Genomic DNA, 13,884 nt, shown 5'->3' with positions numbered 1-13,884 from the left:
TTTGTTGAAAGTAGAGCTTTCTTATGGGAAAAATTGAAGTACAGACTTGACGGAGCCAGGAATAGTTTAAGCCTGTTTAACCGGCGCTGCGCTATGCGCACAATTGCGCAAAGCCACGCAAATGCGGATTTTAAACAGGGAACTTCAAAAGAGCTGGAAATGGTCCAAAACAACCAATTACTACAAGCTCTTGTGCTGAGGTCACTCCTTCAGGGACAGATAGGCTGCTCAAGGCTCCCCACTCCCACTGGTGAGCAAAGAAATTTCCTTCTATCCAAGTAAGGCAATGGACAACACAGGAACTACACCACAGTCCAGAATACAGTGGTACCCTTCCAGACATCTGGGTATGGCTGCTGTGTTGGGATGCATATGCCATGGATATCACACTGTCCTGGCCAATGCCAACTGTGCGCTGTCCCTCAGCTATGGGCATTGGTGAATGATGTATTGGCAGCATGACTGTATGCATGGATGGGGTGGGCAGCTGTGTACTGTCGATTGGTGGCCCAATGACAGACCCTGGCAAACATGCCTGTGCCTCAACACACCTATCATCAGTATCACTGTTTTGTTCAGTGACATCAGTTTTCCTGCTGCAGTGAACCAGCCCAAGGTCAGCACCTGTGAGAGGGAGACAGGAAACACACTTTACGACCTGTACATGATGTCGGCACACATGCACACATGCAAACATGGACACATGCACACATGCACACATGAACACATGAACACATGAACACATGCACACATGAACACATGAACACATGCACACATGCACACATGAACTCATGAACACATGCACACATGCACACAAGAACACATGCACACTTGAACACATGAACACATGCACACATGCACACATGGACACATGGACACATGCACATATGAACACATGTACACATGAATACATGCACACCTGAACACATGGACACATGCACACTTGCTCACATGAAAACATGCACACATGAACACATGCACAAATGAACACAAGCACACATGCAAACATGCACACATGAACAATTGCACACATGCACACATGCACACAAATGCACTCATCACTAAAACACACGCACACACGCACACACACACACACACACACACACACACACACACACACACACACACCACCAGCAGTCCAGAGCATACTCAATAGCGGGTGAGGGTGGGGTACAGTATCACAAGGCAAACAGTTATATCACACGTGTCAGCATGCAGGACGAGTGTTTCACAACAGCATGCAGTGCGGGTGTTGGCAGCCCTTGCCATTAACACTATACATGTCTTTGATGCATGTGTGTTGTTGTTCAGTGATTGGCCTCACCATGGAATGCACTGTGTACATGGACACGACAGTGCTGCACAAGTATTATAAGCTCTGCAATGTTCTGTGCACCATCTCTCACAGGTATACATACCATGGCTGGATGTGTATCTGTGTGTCACATAGATATCCATTTCTGATTAGAGCATCTGTGTCTTCAGCAAATAATTGTGGACACATGATTAGCACATGCATGCTAAGTATACACACAGGATGAGTGGTGCATGTTAACCTGATGGAATACCATTGCTCAACATGTCCATTGTACAGTGGTTATGGTGAGTGTAGGACATATTGTGGACATGCCAGTGCCAGATATGACATGGCATGCTACAACACAACTGCAACATTAAACATCACACAGACACAGTGTGTGTCATGTAACCTGTACACTGAATAGCATTACATGACATATAAGTGTCACTTTGCACAAATGGTGATTGCTATGCATATTGTGTATAGGTGCCTATGTTTGCACACACACAACACTGAGATGCATAGCAGGTAATGCTATGTGTAGTACTGTGGTCACTGTAACTGGATGGGTTGTACTACCATGACCCATCATCATGCAGAATCATGTGTTCACACAACACTACTAATGTGTGCCACACCGGCACATACCATGCTGTACTGGAAATGCACTACCATGGCTACAGTCACCATTTCACAGCCAGTTGTTACATGGGGTTGTAAGGAGCACAATAGGGGGCATTGCCTACCATGAATGTGTAATGTGTCGAAGTGTGTCGCACAGACACATGTGAGGCATCTACCCCTCAGGTATATTATGTGTGCTGTGTGGATGAAATGTGGGATACTGTGGTGTGACCTGACAGTGGACGTCTGAATACGCCATGTGTAGCATGTTAACGTGTACTGCATATGACAGTGTTGTGTATGTTGTGTGCATGTGTATCGACTCTGCCTATCCAATGTCCACATCAGTGTTGCCACAAGTGTGTGGAATGCTCTGTGTATTGTATCTGTTATAGGCAGCCACCCACGTTACTGGGATGTGCATAGTCACACAGCAAACATGCACAGCATGCATTATGCGTATGTGTGTTACGTGTACATGGCCTACACCTCATCTATGACATGCACATTTAATTAGCAGTATTAAAGGTAGAACACACTCACCAGCATGGGTCGGCTGCCTTGCTGTCACACCAGAGGGACCTACAAGGATATGAGACACTTTGTCAGTGGCAACAAGTGTTGCATTGCTACTGTGTGTTTGCAATCGTACAGTAGTACAACGGTTGACAGTCACAGGCATACAGATTGTATTCCTAATTATTACCATTGCACAACACTAGGCACCACATTGTCTAACTCCACAGTACACATCTCACATAAGCATGCTCTAACAATTGAGGTAACCGCAGTCGACAGCTATGACATGTTACCTGCATGCTCCATTTCAGCTTGCTGGGTGACTTCAGCCTCCTTGATGACATACGTTAGTTGTTGGGGTTGTTGTTGGCCAGGATCCACCTGGCTCAGGAGCAGCTCCTCCACTCTGGTGAGGGGGGATGGATGGCTACCCCCCCCACCTGTGGCAAGCTGCTGTCTGCGGATATCAGACGCACGCTGCCGGACATGTCTTATTAAATCACTGCAGTGATGGCGTACCTGCTCATATGTCCGGTTATGCATGTCTATGTCATTTACCCAACGGACAAGCTCCTGCCACAGCGCAGTCTGCTCATGCTGGTCCTGGCTGGTTCTGGAGAACAGCAGGGCATACTGCTGCACCAGGATGGATGTTATTACCTCTTCCTCCGCCATGCTATAGGCGGGATTACGATGGTGGGGCATAGCCCTGGAAGACAATGAAATAATATGTGTGAGCAAGTCATGAGGTACACGTGTATTTCTTATGTACAGATATCAATTAACTGCCATATATAGCAACCTATTGGCTGTCAGAGGATACACACTTTCAAAAACACATGTCAGTACTCAACTCGCAACTGCCTGACAGTGCCTGGCACACTCTATATATCAAACCACGTTTTGCTCAGCAACGAACTTACAACAGTATGTAATACTATACAACAGTACATGGCACACTGTATGTGACACAATGCACAACCTAGACACAGGAGGTATATATCATGCTAATGCATCATGAAAAGTGTAATCCATTGCAATGATTGTAAAGTCCAGTGACAGTATCACTGGTATACCACACTAGTCATTGATGGCAGACCCCTGCCTAACATATGTGCACATTCGTGAATATAGGTGGCATACTGCTGTACTACACTATACATGTTGCTAGATATGCACCTACATCCTGTAACACACATATGACCGAGGCCATGGTACAGCCATACACACACACACACACACACACACACACACATCAGAAATACATATCAGATACATAGGTATGGCAACACAGGTGACCTTTACCTGTGTACCTTACAGTACTGTGAGTCAGTACTTACGAGACCGTATACCTGAGGTTTGTAATCTGTGAGGACTACAGGGAACACAAGGAACAGTGGTTCCAATCAATGTGGAAGTACACCATACTGTGCTGTTTAGGCATACAGCCTCAGCTAATACTACAGTTCATACAGGGGTGGATTCACCAGCAGTAACACTCAATAAGCATGCATGTACTGCTTTGGCCTACAATGGGCACCCCAGTCGACAACAAGGGACTATGTCAGAACGTATGGCATACTGCTTTTTCAGCCTAGCAATTGTAGACACATCTGTTGCTGGGATCACAGCTAGGACACATAATACCATGACAGAAACAGCTTCCCACTAAGCTATCACACATAAACCAAACTCTGACACATTAAAAAACACATTCACCATCACACTCAGTCAAACTCACATAGCAATTATTGCAACAAGTACATGTGGGTGTGTATCACTTCATAGGTAGGTAAGAGGCTATTGGCCCTAGGGCCTATAGAAGCCTAGCCATATGCTACCCTGGCCTTTGACACACAGGTCATTGCATTTCACGTGGCCCTGTCAAGCAGAGATGCAGAGGTGATTTCCTGGGTGTATTCACTATCTCCCATACAATCTTCATGAATATTTATGACGATTGCTAATTAGGAGCTTTGTTTGCTATGGATAGTAGGTTTGTTATGGAGTATGGGATGTCTCTGAGATGGAAATCTATCCCTCCAGCAGGTGCTGTTTGATGTGGTCAGAAGGTTTTGGTCCCTAGAGCGTGTAACACATAGAGATTGTGATCTGTTTACATGCAGCATGTCCAACAGCTCTGGTTTTAACATAGCTTAGTATGTTAGGCAGAGGTCACCTCTGGTTATGCGGTATGCGACACAGTGTAGTTGTGGGTTTGTGAGGTTGTCTGCATAGGGCATCTGTTTGAGGATGGTATTACTCTTTGTGAGGTATGTCTTTCTCGTTACCAGTTGCTGTGGATGTCTTGTGAGGTACAGACCACATGGGGCATTATCCTCTATAATGGGCTTTATGTGTGATGAGTTGAGGGGAACACTGACGTATATTTCCCTGGATGACACACCTTTTGTGATGAGGTGTGGCAGGTAGACAGATTACATGACTAGTGTGTCACTGTGATTATCGAAGGGGAGACTACAGTCCACCTATGTCACATGGTCTCTTATCACACTTTCGGTGTTAAGTAGACTACCATCTATGTGGTAGTTCATGGGTACAGAGTTTTTGCCAGGAGGGATGCCAATGCAGTTTCAACATTTAGCTTGGGTCCATGGCTTTGTCACCAGCCATCTGTCGCAGTAAATAGGACCCTGTCTCTCTCTCTCTCTCTATACATATATATATATATATATATATATATATATATATATATATATATATATATATATATATATATATATATATATATATACACTTAAATATGAACACAAATTGGTGTACATATAGATAGCCATCTAGGCACATATACGGTCCACCTTTAATGGTGGGCATATCAATTATGCAAAGGTTGCGAGGTATACTGTTATGTACTAATATAGCACAGTGTTGTGCGGAATGCATTTAAGGTGTTCTTAGCACATGTAGCTTTAGCAGGCCTCACTGGCTGCAACACTGAAAACCTGACAATTCATAACCACAGCGTTTAACCACCACACGTCATATACCAGCACTGTATGCTGTCTTGTTTGCCACACACTACAACCTACATAGAAGTATGCACATAACAACCTTCAACAACATATATATGTCCACCCTTCACAAACAGTTGCAGTATGTTACTTGCTCTGTGCACATGTACAGATGCTTATATATCTGACACACACACATCTCTCCATATGTGTGTGCCATACACACACAAGGTCCACACTGTTGTAAGTCCATGGACCTCACAGCTGACCTGCTGGGCCTTGCTGCAACATGAACAGGTGTCACATGTGAGCACACAGTAATATCAGAGGGTGTATATATAGCTGCAAATGCTAGATTAGCATACTAGCCTGGTACAGCTGTTGCCAATGCTAAGCTACACATTAATATGACTATCATGCATTTGTTACTCTGTCACATCCTTGTTTATATAACTGTATGCACTACTCCCCCAAACAACCATTGTACACACTACTGTACAGAACAGAGATAACATGGATCAGATGTTTGACATTTAATGCTGAACTACATATATCACAGTCATATCCCACTGCACACACCTACACACTGATTTCTCCATGGCAGTAGTTATGCAGGGCATCTGTGCATAGATACGTACCGCTGCCACATATGGATGATTCATAGTATGTAGAGTACTCTTCAAAAACATCTACTACATGCCAGTAAATACATATCAGTTATATACCTTTACTTTGTATGGGTTTGTATTATTAATTTCCATGTGTGTAGTAATAAAAAATATTTTTATATATTTTTATTTTTTTTTATTTTTTTTCCTGTTGCTGTGGCTGTTGCTGTTGCTGTTGTTGTTGCAGGTGTCTGTCTGTCTGTCTGTCGTGTCTCTCTGTCTTGCTTTCTGTCTTTCTTGCTTGCTTAATTTATTGCTCTCTCTCTCTCTCTCTCTCTCTCTCTCTCTCTCTCTCCGTGGCTGCAATGAAATGATTGCATGTGTGGACAGCAAGTATAGGCTGCTTTTAGAGGCATCTGCACATGTGCATGTGATGGCCTCTGCACCAATTGGTGGCCACCATTTGGTAATTGCATGCAGCCTGCTGTGTGGTAATTGCAGTACTCACTGTCATAGCAACCCAATGCTATAAATTGCTAGGTCAGGTAGGCATAGGCCTTTCAGCTTTCCAAAGTGGGGCCCATGCTTGTTTGCTGTAGACACCGTAGTGTAAGTCAGAAGATTGGTATACTTCTTCTAAATGTTGCTTAGGGTGTAGCCAGTTATTTGTATGTTGTACTCAGACCTGAATGTTACCTCTCCCAGTACACAGTTTACAGTGTAGAATTGTACTCACCCCTAGAAATGCTAACACAAGATACATGAGAGTATGGAGTTTCTTTACAACATCTACAATTAGCTGCCATACATATGTAGTTATTGAGATGTTTCCATTTGGCACATGAACTGTTTGGGTACATCTATACTGTGGATATTAATGTACTCACTTCTGCAGTGTTTGTGCTTTTTATTATGTTGACGTTATCACAGGATACTCATGAAACTGGACAACTCCAGTACTGAGTATGCCTACCCACATCCTTGCTGTACCTTGAACACACTAGTATTTTGTACATTTGTGTGGGGATTGTCCTGCTATGATACTGTGTGGGGGTTGTGCTGCTGTAACAGTATTTACTGCTAGAATGTCTGGTTCTGTTATCACAGTCATGTAATGCAGTTCCACAACTGCTGGTATAGTTCCACAGAACAGATTTTGTGTTATGGCATTCCTACCTATCCTTTATATTCACACATTCTGATGAATGATATATATATTTCAGCAACATCTTGCTGTATATCTACTGTGGCCTAGTAGTACTTCATGCAGTCTAGTGTGTCCAAGGTCCTGGGTTCGAGACTGGCAGTTGTGTTTTATTTTCCTGCTGAGCAGAACAAGGCCCCTCATATGCAGAGTGACTAAGGCACTTTTAAGCAGTTGTAAGCGGGTTTGTGTGGGTTTGCATGATGCCTAGCTAAGCGCACATATGCGCACACTCACACAAGCCCGCTAACTACTGCTTAAAAGTGCTTACTCCCGCTAACCCTCCCCCCGCTAATTTCTGTGAAAGAAAAGAAAATGGGGAGATAGGAAAGTGGTGAAAAAGGGGCACAAAGAGGGAAAGACAGTAGGGAAATCAGCATGGGATGTGCAGGACGGGTGTAGGGAAGGTCCATAGCTGCCCATTTCTTTAACAGCAACAGCTGTGCATATACTAATAATTTGGATGGAATTTGAAACCTTCCACCTATGAGAGAGGGGTGAGGAAAACAAAGTATGTTGTACTGCCAATTAAATTTCAGTTTATGTGTCCAGTGGACATGTGTGCAAAATGGGCAGCTATGTATGGGGCATAATATTTTTGTGGGAGCAGAATGCCCCCTTTTTTATCAGGTGAGAGTGGTATGTGGGGTAGGGAAAGTAGGTATATTTGGGGAGGTAGATTGGGGAGGTAAACAGACAAGACAAACAAGATGCATACAGGGGCGGAATATGACACATGGGGTGGGTAAACACCATTGATGGGGAAGGATGTTTGGAAATCGCAAGACCATGAGCCCACAGATGGCAACAGTGGAACTGACATCCCCACCCATGGGCAGTCACCACTGCACCTTCACAGCCCGGAGGGTGGCTGTGCTGGGGGCTGTGTAGGAGGGGCAGGCTCACCCATGAGTTGCGTCACTCTTGCCTCGAGCTGGCGTAGGGGATCAGCGACTGAACAGTTGATCTCCCTACGCACCACAGCCCGGACCATTCGGAGGGTGAGAGGTGGCCCTTCTCTGGCCACGCTTGCATGGGGGGATGAGCCCCATCCCCTGCAGCGCTTCCACCCGAAGGTGGCACAGGGCCACCGGAGGAGGAGGTCCTGGGCTAGGCACCGGACATGCTGGTGCCAGGTGCCATCGCCAGCTGAGGTGGGAGAGGAGGGTCCACAGGGAATGGCCTTCCCATACGTTCTATGTTTAGCAGGATTTAATAACAACAACATCATTCCAAATTAGTTGTAACAGCATACAGTAGTATTCCCATTAACCCAACACACAAGAATTCCAACAGTTGAACAGCAAGCATAACACATGCATATTTAGAACAACAGTGGACATTCCAACAGCATGCAGGGTTGATTGGTGGCAACAGGCCACCAAGATTGTGATATGTGAACAGGGCACATGCATCAAAGTACATGCAGATATTTATGAACCAATAGGACATATATCCCAACAAGGTTTTTCAGATTACAAATACGCATTTAGGTGTGGAATGGCATTATTTATAACCATAAAGTAGGGTGTAAAAAGATCACTCCATTAACAACTTATATATACTTATAACTTTACTCTACATTCCTACTGACTGCAGGTATATATCCTCTACATGTATTACACTAGGCAGTGTCCATTAAATTGTGAAATGGATTTTGATAGTTGTTTATTTACCTGACCTGTATCTGACATACAAACTGTTCAAGATGCAGATGTTTCTGCTACGTATTTATATATTTAATTTATATTTATATATCTACATATCTGGCTGTCTTCAGCTGACATTATCAGCTACATTTACACAGACCCCTACATTTCTAGCAGCACACTGACATTTGTGGGGAACACAATCAGAAGCTACTCATGTGCCAGATTAACCTGTACATGCTAGCCATGAACCAAGAGTTGAGGACTGTATATATGCTTAAGAGCTAATGGCATTCCCTTAATCCACTTTATATGGACCTACACAAGTGTGGATTGACATCACTTAATACAATTGTACTATTTCCATAATGCAAGGGTACAACAACATATCAAAGAAAGTGACACGGACAAAGTCCAGGAATTATACCTTTATTAATTACATTACACACTTTTGTAGTGGCTCTCTCTTTCATTTCATAGTTTGGTGCATGCAGAATACTTTTATTCCAGACTTATTATACCTTTATTAATGGGTTACAACACTTTTTCATACTCTCTCACTAATTTTATATTACAATACATGCAGAGACTTTATTCAAGACTTACTATACCTTTATTAATGGGTTACAACACTCTTTTTCATGCTCTCTCACTTATTTTATATGATAAAATATGCAGAATAATTACTAACCTACCTGGTGGCGCAGCCTTAGCAGCCTATCTGCATAGGCTTGCAGATTCGCAGCACGGACACCTGCAGCTGTGAAGTAAATGAAGGGATATTGAGACATACCTATCCATTATATGGACTACAATAGCATTTCTTACATGCTTCATTCCGTGGCTACCTACTCAGTAGTGGGGCATCTTGCATGTCATGGGCCTCCTGTATCCATCGGTTCAGTTGGCCCTGCTTCCATCTCTTCAGGTCTGCATGGTTGTGACGGACCTGCTCACCAGTCCGAGGGATGCCTATGACACTGGTGAGATCATGAGCTAACCGGTTCCAAGCCTCCACTTTGTACTCTGTCCCTTGGAACTGGCCCTGCAGGAGTCTTGACTCATGATGGTGAACAAGGAGCCAAACCATGTATTTTGACTCCTCGATGCCCCACTGTTGCGCTCGAAAGTGAGTACCCTCTCCAGCACCAGCCATTCTGACTGCAGATGGGAGCTACAATCAGTTGTGGCGTGCATTCCCACCTATTGAGCTTAAATATGCCTCATTTCCTGCACTTATTTGTGACTGGCCATTTTTGAAAATTCTCGGCTAACAGCAAACCTGCTTAGCAATGGTTAAACTTTCATTTATAAGTATATGTATGTTAACAGTGCATGCATTTCCTAAGCTGTCATGGCTTAGTGGTTCAGTACTTTGATTATGGTGCACAGTGTCCTGGGTTTGAGCCTTGTCATTGCTTTTTATTTTACTACTGTCCAGACAGGCTAGGGGGTGTGACTGTGTTTGGGCAACTTTGCTCAACTTTGCTCTACGTTGCTCCATGTTGCCCGACGTTGCCCTATGGTGCACTGGTTAGTGCGGTGCACAGCTCCACGCAAACCTATTGCGCTATATAAAGTGCTGCTTAGCTATGGGCAACTATATCGCGCTGGGTACAATGCTGTTTAGCTATGGGCAATTATATTGTGCTGGGTACAACACTGCTTAGCTATGGGCAAGTATATTGCGCTGAGTACAACACTGCTTAGCTATGGGCAAGTATATGTCAATATCCTTAATGCTGCGCACCTTCTTATATTTATATATATACATTTTGTTCGCTAATACATTGGCCATTTCAATGCTTTTAAATAAAATTTCATTTATATATGTCAGGAATTATTTTATATACTGATTTAAAACATAACATAGAAAGGGGAGTGGTGGGACTAGAACCGTGAATGCCCCCTCTTTATGCGAAGGCTCTACCACTACACTATTGGTATTTGGCTTGATTTGTATATACATTTGTTATTATGCTCTTCGATGTCAAAATTGCTAACTGTAGCTAAGCAATGGGCACACTCACGAACGCACGTGCAAATACGGGCAGCTATATGGTGAATAATAAAAAAAATTTGTTCTACTTTTTATTTCATTTGTACAGGGCTTTTTAATATGGAGGAATGTAGTGTTTGGTGTAAACACATTTGAGCAGACTCGCTCATATCTGCTGACATTTGCAGAGTTAGGCACTTGCAGGGGCGTGGGTATTTGGACTGCTCAGCAGCCTGACATGCCCCCTGCACTCCTACATGCTCCATGTTAGTCTGGGAGTTGAGTCAGCGCGCCCTCATGCATATGCATGACGCGCTGGCGTCTAACTCTTAGACGGCAGTCTCCGAGTAGGACTTTGTTCGTCCTACACGGAGGATTACTGAATCCCCCCCATTCTTTGTAAATATCATATTCAATTATCTTTTGTGTGATAATTCTAAACAAATTACAGCACAGTTATTAGCAAGGATACCACATTTCTTCTTTTTATATTTCCTAGGAAAAATCATCATGACATAACTCAGGAAAGCATATAAAAAGCCACAATGTGAAGGAAATGACATTATGATTTACTTATGATAATGACATAATTAGACAGTGGTGGGGGGATTCAATAATCTGTACAAATTTTTTTTTTTCATGTACGCATCATGGTGTAATGCTTACATGAGCGCAAACATTTTTGGATTTAGTAATCTTCACTTAGTGGGTGAACAGGGAAAGTTCCATGGAATGCAAATTCCTATTTAAACAGGTGAATTTAATGCAAATTAGCCAGGGGAAGTGATCGAACAACCCAAAATGCATCCGTGTAGATTCTGTGTCTGTGTTCCTAGTGTACATAGAAATATTTCATGTACAGGAGTCTATATGGAAAGAAGGGGATGTGCAAGTCCACAAATATGGTCATAAATCCTCTGAAAAGGTTACATCACATACAGTAATGGTGAAAAATAAATTGTGATCTCTAGAAATGCAAGGGAAAATGTAGAATTAATTTTTTTTTACCAATCTCTGCTTGTTTGTGCTATGCGCCACAGTGTGCAAACATGCTTAATACAACAACAAAAATAAATTGATAAAATAAAACTATTAATAAATGTATTTCTCAGAAATGTACTGTAAGGCCTTGCATCAGGTATGTATAACGGTACATTCGTGCTGCTGCCCGGTTCACATGGGTATGTTCCATGTAGTATCCAGGCTGTCAGCACGAATATGTATGCAAATGAGTTGAAGTTGTTGAATCACCAAAAAGAGCAACCATGTCCACAAATCCCTTTCGTGTAGGTGCCTACATGGGGCTGATATTCCCAGTGGATGTGGATGACATCAGGGGGTGTCTCATGTTACTTTTAGGAGATTTTGTGCTAAGTCCACATGTTTCCATGTCATGCTGCATAGTTTAGCTTAGCCTAGAGTTTTTGTATGGACCAACTGCTCCCCAAGGCACAGTGATGACGTAGGAAGCTATCAATTATAGTTAGATATGTTCCATTAAGAATATTTACTTTTGTATGCTAAGCTACACTGCACTCAGTGCTGAGCCATGCAAATCAGTAGGGCCTTTAAATCAACATAATGATACTCTAAACAGCTGACATGCATCCACATTAGCCAGTCCCACGTGGTGGACCTACTCCACAACTGTATAAAATATGCATACATTCTACAGTCTGGTTTTCCTTCAGTACTCTGAACCATTGGAGTACACACTTGGGAATTTTAACTGAGATAATGCTAGAGGCTGCTGCAGCTATTCTACATCTGTATGTACTAGAGGCTGAAGGCAATGCTGCTGGTACTGCTGACAATAGGCCTTGGTTGAGTAGGAGAAGAGTGTTCAGGCCCAGGGTAACCTTCCAGGAGCTACATGAGCTGGAGAATGTAGAGCACTACAGGGTGGACAGGGACATATCACAAGAGTTCACTGAGCTCTGCCATCCTCAACTCAGACCCAGAGCCAACAGAGAGCAACCCATCCCAGTGGATACAAAGGTATGTGTAGCCCATAGGATACTAGCTACAGGTACTTTTCAAAGACTAAATGGGGACATGATGGGGGTGTCACAGGCATCTGCATCCAGAATACTCTACCAGTTTCTGGATGCTATGCTCCACATGTCAGTGAGTACATATCTTTCCCCCTTGACCCTGAAGTGAGGGCCAGCAATATGCAACACTTCTACCATGTAGTACACTACCCCGAAGTACTGCGTGCAATAGATTGCACTCATGTACACATCAAGGCACCTCCAAATGAGCAGAGTAGAATCTATGTAAACCACAAGGGATACCACTCCATCAACTACTAAGTCATGTGCAGTGCCCATGGGATTATCATGAGTGTGTCTGCTGGCAACCCTGGCAGTTATCATGACTCCCATATCTGCCACACATAACAGCTGTACCAGATTTTTGCTAGAGGGGACATCCCACATGGCCATTTACTGGGAGATGCTGGCTACACCTTGGAACTGTGAATGATGACATCCATCATAAATGCACACACACCCACTGAAGAATGCCATAATGAGGTACACTCACAAACTAGGAACATCATAGAGCATGTGTTTGGGCTTTTGAAGTCATGGTTCTTGCACCTCGATATATCTGGTGGACGTTTGCATTAAACCCCAGCCACATGTGCACAAATATTCACAGTATGTGCTATGCTACACAATCTGATCCTGTGGAAACAGCTGCAGCAGCATTAGCAAAGGGGAAGGATACACAGCCCCCCACCAGTGCCTAGATCATCACAGTCACAGGAGTACTTTGAGGAGGAACCCCCTGCCGATGTCCCTGTAGGCAGATGTAGGCATGCCCAGAACACCCTAGCTTTGGCTAAGAGACAACACACTGCACATTCAGTTAAAACCTATGGACCTAAGGACTAGCACCTTACTCGTATTCACATACAGATAGTAACAGTGATGCCAGCCAATGCCTACATCCTGTACCTTTCCATGTATTTGATTTGTACTGCTTCCATCACACATAATCAGC

This window comes from Protopterus annectens, chromosome 2.part0 (genome assembly GCF_019279795.1).
Source record: "Protopterus annectens isolate FY-2018-M chromosome 2.part0, PAN1.0, whole genome shotgun sequence".
NCBI lineage: Eukaryota > Metazoa > Chordata > Ceratodontiformes > Protopteridae > Protopterus > Protopterus annectens.
Note: the sequence above shows the minus strand (reverse complement) of the source record.